This window comes from Lytechinus variegatus, chromosome 13 (assembly GCF_018143015.1).
Source record: "Lytechinus variegatus isolate NC3 chromosome 13, Lvar_3.0, whole genome shotgun sequence".
Classification (NCBI taxonomy): domain Eukaryota; kingdom Metazoa; phylum Echinodermata; class Echinoidea; order Temnopleuroida; family Toxopneustidae; genus Lytechinus; species Lytechinus variegatus.
The window spans coordinates 28,971,910-28,979,580 of NC_054752.1; the positions used below are offsets into that span (position 1 = coordinate 28,971,910).

At 36.5% G+C, this 7,671-nt stretch overlaps 1 non-coding gene across 1 annotated transcript; it reads right to left on the bottom strand.

Moving 5' to 3' along the window:
* Positions 1–179: 179 nt before the first annotated feature.
* TRNAS-GCU lies at positions 180–261 on the bottom strand. Its single transcript has one exon. It is a non-coding gene; the product is annotated as a tRNA-Ser (tRNA).
* Positions 262–7,671: the final 7,410 nt, after the last annotated feature.

The following is a 7,671-nucleotide window of genomic DNA, read 5'->3' on the forward strand; positions in this document are numbered from 1 at the left end:
CTAATGTTGTTTAAGTTCATATACTTAACCAAAAAACTGATCTATCATCGTATCTGAATCCCGATCAGTTGAATAATTTTCAATTCTCAAATATGAAACTAAGAAATGAGAGAAATGGGGATTGAGACAAAATTGATTCATGCCATGTTGAACAGACAACGAGCAAAATATAAAATAAACGACGAGGATGGGATTCGAACCCACGCGTGCAGAGCACAATGGATTAGCAGTCCATCGCCTTAACCACTCGGCCACCTCGTCACACTTGCTTTCTCTTTAAAAAAAATAATCTTTTGTAAAGATACTGATTTTAATAAAAAAAAAAAAACATGATACAATTAAGGGTGATTCAAAATTATAAATTTTTCCCATCATATTTACGTGTTACTAACAATGAAAACACTAAATAGAATCTATCATACAATCCATGTTACTATGCATGGTAAGGCCCTTATGAGCTTTTTAGAGTACATTCATTAAAGGCTTAATTCAAAAGGTGGCAATATAATTCGAAGAGTCAGCGATTGGACGCATCACCTAAGGTATTTGAAATAGTTTGTTTTCTTTTGTTTTTACTACCTGACCGCGAAGGCTATGTTCAACTCACTTTACACATCTTTCAAAAACTTGTTGGGGATCTTTTTTGTTCACCCATAGTGTCTGTGTGGGATAGCAACAAAAAAATAGGATTTTCGTTTTCTTTTATATTCAGGTATTTAATAAAGTTAATGAATTTGTAAGTATATTATCTTCAATTCTCCATTTTGTGATTACCTTTCTTTTGATACAAACTGTATAGGCTATATACGACATAGACCTGACAAGAGCAATAGGGCCTAATGTGTTTATTTTACTCATGCAAATCCGAATTAACGATAGCGGACTACGCGCTTACGGTGCAACGGCAAAAGCGCATCTGTCATTTTTCAGGAGTACCAAATTGATGTTTTTCAATCATCCATTTTCACAACACTCTTCATCCCTCCCCCCCCCTCCCTCCCTCTCTCTCTCCCTCTCTCTCTCTCTCTCTCTCTCTCTCTCTTCCCCACTCCACCTCCTCCTCTTCTTCCCCTTATTACCTCTCATTTTCTCTCTCTCTTTCAGTTGGTCTTCCATAACATGCCTATATTAAATCATATAAGATGATGAACTATTATACAGTAATAACATCTCAGCCTTCTTTTTCTCTCCAGTCGTTACATGCTCCGAGTGCCACAATCTGTTCACCTCCCCCAAAATGAACGCTAATTATCAATCACGATTATATTTTTATGATTTAATTCGTCTCCTCTTCCTCCCCCATCATTATCATCATCATCACCATCATCATCATCATCATCACCACCATCATCATCACCATCATCATCATCAACAACAACAACAACGTATTCGGACCGATGATTGAAGTGCAACCTCTCTCATAATGTTATAATCCATTTTGTCGTGTACAGGATGACAATTTTGTAATTTCTGTATCTGTTTTAAGGATTTTTTACGTTAGAAGTCGGGATAAGATAGGTTTGAATTTGACCGCTTGGGGGCGTGATGCTAATTTTGCCTAGTGCGCGCAGTTATTTGTGGGAAAGTGTTGCGCTGAGTTTCCTTGATATTTCGTTTATTCCGAGAAACACGCCCAATGATGTGAGTAAAATTGCTTTGTTATCTTAAAATTAATGAATTAAAATGTTTTTTAAGGCCAAGTGGCATGACGAAATTTCTGAAATTAGGACCACCGATCACTTCATACATGTGGGGGGGGGGTGTTACCGAATTGGCATGACCTCTTAGTGTCCCGTATTACGACAGCCACCATTTTGTCTAGCCCCTTCAAAATTCTTTGCTCATTTCGCTACTGGAATTGGGAGTTTTAATCAATAATGCAGTGGTTAATTTCTGTTTGATGGTATAATGAATACAAAGGTTGCAGCTAGCGTACCTGCGAATTCCCCAATCTTTCTTAGAGGTCAAAAATCGGTTTACTTTTTTATTCATCAATCTTTTTTCAAAAAGCACAAAACAGGATTGTCTCAGTCAATCACACACATGGATATCAATCGCTAATAGTTGTCAAAGAAAATCACTGACAAAGGGCTTCGTGAAACCCCCTCCAAGAGTATGAAGAAATAATACAGGGAACTAGGAATAAGGTCGCGAGAAATGTTGAAGTGTTTTGCATGTATTGTTCAACCCTTCCCCCTTTTATATACAAAGCCTAGTAAAGACATTACAGCGTTTTTCGGACAATTCTATTTATTCAGAGGGCACAATAGGCTCCGTCGCGTGCTGTTAAACAAACCAAACAGAATTCTAACATTTCGAAAGAAGGTACAAGGAAACAAATAAAGATGGGACGGTCATTAGTTTTACTACATAATTGGTCTGCTGAAGTTTTTGAGTAGCCACTGATGAGGTTGAGTATAGACACACTCTGGGTGCAGTCACCCTCAGGTCCATCAGCGTAACCGAATCCAGTCCGATCAACGCTATTACGTTATTACCAATGGCATATCACCAGTTGGTTTAGAGCCAGTTTGGTTTAGTGTGACTGAGATAATTTTTGAACGGCCCAGCACGGTGCCAACTCCTCACTTAGAACACAGGCTGCACAGCTAGCAGATGGGAAGATTGGACAAAAAGGAACGAGAAAAAGGGCAGAGAGGTTACATAAGATTTTTATCCGTAATAGTTGAAGATACATGTAACAATAGTCCAGCTGCCCGATTCCAATCATAATTCAAATAAAAAAAATGTTTTGAAATGTTGATAAAGCTCTCGAAGTTGTGGTTCGTAACGGTTTTGTCTTAAAATGAAATATTGATAGGATTAACCCACCCTATCTAGGCCGCGGGCATCGGACCCCCCCCCCCCCCCTGTCAACGATCAGCGCAATTTATTATTTTTCCCGCGCGAATATTATTGACTGCGCCGCTCGCCGACTTTTGCTTTTTATGTTCAAGTCTTGCGCATCTTTAGAGACCAATGCGGTTCCAGAATTGCGTAACATTTTGTTCGTGCATGTAAGACCAAAATTGCTCAAAAACGTGGATTTTAGTTGCTGCTGGTCTAAATGGATTCATTTTATGCCGTTTGTGATCTAAAAAGATTCCCCGAACAAGTTCATCGGAAAAAACAATGAAATACAAACGGTAAAAAAACAAGGAATTACGTAAGAAATTGGCAAAAAATCATAAGAAATTGATCTGATATCGCATTTTTTCAGGTTCATTTGCGAACAACGCCACAAAGAGTTTCTGTACCAAAATTAGAATATATGGGGCTTTATTTAGGGAGTTAAAGGAAAAGTTATGATTTTGCATACTAATGACACATAAATAAGCATAATAACTTTATCATGTTCATTTTGCATGAATTACTATACAGATTTGAAGATTATAGGTCTTACACAACCTCCGTGCCAATTTTCGGCGCGATCGACGGCCGACATTTCAAGGGGGCCTGTGAGCCCCCTCCCCCCCCCCCCCCCCCCTCCCGGTATTATGATCTCCCAATACACCCCGGTTTAGATCGTGAATCTGAAAAAAAGAAAAACCTCTTTCATCCGTTCGTTAAAAAAAAATCTTCAAAGGAATAAACATTTTACCATGCATATATCTTCTTTCTTTATTTATATTTATTTTCTTCTGCTGCTTCTTATTCTTCTTAATCTTTTTCTTCTTCTTCTTCTTCTTTCTCTTCTTTATTCTTCTTTATTTCTGATGAAATATAATTTTGACAGCTGTCTTATGAGTTGAGTCTATGCATGTTCTTTATCATCCATTCTGAAAAAGCAAGCTCTACTTTTAATTTTATTGAGTTCGCTTATTAAAGGGAGAAAATCAGATAGAACTACTTGGGTACAAGCAAGGCCACAAATTGCACACTCTCTGTAATCATGGATGGGGGCGCTCGACCTTCTGATACGGCTTCTTACTGACTATCGTGAGTAGTCGGGAACTTCTGGTGCTTATGGTGAGAGATCGAATCAAAAAGACAGTGTATCATTTATTGTACAAGCTTGAACCCCTTTTTATTAGCATGATTAAAATCAGGTGAGACTCGTGATTCGCGAATCATCTTCTTTAAAAAAGGGGGTCGGTGGTCTCTTCGACATTGAAAGAATCTTCTTCAGACTGAAAAGAAAGTGCAGAGACAGATAAAATCTCGTTGACATATCAAAGGCTTTTTATTAAATCTCAATAAATTCAGTGCGTGTAGTACTGCAAATAATTGTCAACAATGTTTCTGTTTTTTATAAGAAAACCACCGCCTTTCTCTATTGTAGCAGTGCATTGACTCAGAATAAAAATCGAAAATATCCCATTATTTTTGCACGGCGTCAAGATTCATATAAGAATATAACTGATCAGTCCAGTGGTAATAATGGTCATAAAAAAATTATTTACCAAGCAATAAAACTCAATTTACTTCAGTAACAGCAACATAAAGGTCTGGACAGGAATAAAAGAATAAGAGGTAGGCATGGCTCTCATGCAACAAAAGCCGTCAAACTAGCTCGTACTTTGTGAGCACCCCTTTTCTTAGATTACCGTGGTAACAAAGGCCATTGAATATGTAGTAATATAATGGATTTCAAGAAGTTTTAGAATTGATTAACATATAATACTTTCTCCACGTATACCGATTTAATATGTCAGTGCATGGCCATTTTCTAAAATCTTGATAAAAATGTTATAGCATTGATTTCAAAACCTTTATACTCTCCTCTTTTATTCTAAAGTTATTTACCAAAAGAATCATGATTCAAGATGATTTATTGTCATGTATTTAAAAAGAAATGCATGACAATAAATCATGTAGTTAAAAAGGAATACACAAAATTTGCTCTTAGGTATATATATAAAAGTGAATTCACTCATACGTTGACATACTACACTGCAAAAACTCCGGTGTTGATTTAACACCAGCCCGGAATCTATATATGTCCACACCAGAGAAGTATTAAACAACACCAGTTTGAAATCAAACCGATGCTGTTTCAATACTAATTGGTGTTGTACAAACACCTATCTGGTATTAGACCAAAACGAGACTGGTGTTGTTTAACACTTCTCTGGTGTGGACATACCTAGATTCCGGGCTGGTGTTAAATCAACACCACAGTTTTTGCAGTGCATCCTGGTCCCGTCTTACAAAGAGTTAAGATTAATCAACTCAACCTCATCTGTATGGAAATACATCAGTGTAATTTTCTTTACAGGAAATGTGCACATTGTCCTTTGTAAACAAAGCGAAGCACACGGAAATTTCGAGAAAACAATGAATATATGAAAATCTGGAATATATTTTGAAGAAACATGGATTTTAGATGTTAACGTTGCTGGCTTCCCATAGTTGTGGTTGATTTTGGTCAATCTCAACTCTGCATTAAAAAAAAGACGGGACCCAGAGGTTTACAAAGATGTTTCAAAAATATATCATAGACAAAAATTTTTGTACTCATGCACGGAAGAACGAGCAAAAACGTATCCTCGGAGTGTATTTTCAGTGTACATGCTGTACGAAGTAAAAAAAGTTCTTATGTGTGACATAACAATTCTTGTTCTCATTGCGAGTGCAAAGATCTCCATTGATTTGCTGATAACTCTCCCATTGTTGGTCCAATTATTCGTCTCAATCTTCATTGATCATATTCTTTGATTTGCTTTTTTCGTTCAAGCTAACTAGCTTTAACCAACCCGCCCCTACTCCTCCCCCTTTTCCCTACAAGCATAAGATTGAAACCGTGATGAAAACCACAAAATAATTCAATAACGGTCACGTTTTATAATGGTATAGCCAGAGCGTGACAGAACGATTCACTAGCGATTCAACCATGGAGCTATCTGTGTCAGAATAGCGTCTTCCGAAGATCACCTTAATGGCTTTATCTACACTGCAAAAACGCCGGTGTTAACTTAATACCATCCTGGGGGCCGTTTCATAAAGCTGTTCGTAAGTTAAGAGCGACATTAAGAACGACTGGTGATCCTTTCTTACGCCCTAAACCATCACCTATGGTGTATACCATATACCAAAAGAAAGGATCACCAGTCGTTCTTAAAGTCGCTCTTATCTTACGAACAGCTTTATGAAACACCCACCTGGTATCTATATCGGTCTACATAGAAGCGTCGAAACAACACCAGTTAAAGGTAAAGTCCACCCCAGAAAAATGTTGGCTTGAATAAATAGAGAAAAATCAAACTAGCATAAGGCTGAAAATTTCATCAAAATCGGATGTAAAAAAAGAAAGTTATGACATTTTAAAGTTTCGCTTATTTTTCACAAACAATGATATGAACAACTAAGTTATATGCAAATGAGACGGGCAATGATGTCCCTCCCTTACCTTTTCTTTTGTTTTTTATTGTTTGAATTATACAATATTTCATATTGACAATAAGGACCAACTTGACTGAAACATATAGTATTACACAATGCTAATTACACATGTTCAGGGAAGAATTAATCGTTGTTTCACTTGAAAAGTTAAAGTATTTCATATTTCTATAATAAAATACAAAAAATAGTGAGTGAATGATGTCATCAGTCTTCTCATTTGCATACCGACCAGGATATGCATATGACTTTTTTTTAAGCTTTAAAATGTCATAACTTTTATCATTTTACATCCGATTTTGATGGAATTCTCAGTGTTATGCTTGTTGGATTTTTCTCTTTTTAATCAAATCAACTTTTTGTTGGAGTGGACTTATCCTTTAACAATCAAACCGATAACACTAATTGTTTGTACTTAAATGCCAGACTGTTGTTAGCCTAACACCAAACCGGTGTTTCAACACTGGTGTTAAATTAACACCGGGCTTTTTTTTACAGTCCACATGTATTTTTATAGTTACAAAGCTACAATTCGAATTGCACCATTGAACGTAAAATCAACGCAGCATAAAACGTGCAAAGTTACAACTTCTAGGTGGACACAAAAACGTTAAGGGGAAAACAAGAACAAAAGAGGTATCTTTTACCCCCAAACAAAATGTTGCCAGTTGTGTATTTTCGGGTCTAACTTAAAGGGGAATGAAACCTTTGGAACAAATAGGCTTGTGTAGAAACAGAAAAATCAAAGAATAAGAACAAAGAAAGTTGGAGAAAAATCGGACAAATAATGAGAAAGTTATGAGCATTTGAATATTGCAATCACTAATGCTATGGAGATCTTCCCATTGGCAATGCCACAAGGATGTGTGATGTCACTGATGAACAACTTTCTCTTTGGTGGACTATAAAATACCCTCAAAATGTCTCTTTTTGCTTTTTCTTATGATGATACAAACTCTTTGTCCATGATGTATTCTTAAAAAAATATGTATTACATGCCCTCATGTAGAAAGAACACATAATCTATGGATAGATGTGATAAAAGAGGCAATTCAAGTGAAATATATACTAAAGTAATGGGGAGAGTTGTTCACAAGTGATATCACACATCTTTGTCGCATTGCCAATTCGCTATCTCCATAGCAATAGTGATCGCAATATCAAATGCTCATAATTTTCTCATTATTTGTCCGATTTTTCTCAAACTTTTGTTGATCTGTTTCTTTGATTTTTCTGTTTTCACACAAGCTATCTTGTTCCAATGGTTTCATTCTCCTTTAAGTTTAAGGAATAAGTTCTGAAAATGTGGATTACAATGAAGTCCCTTTCTGC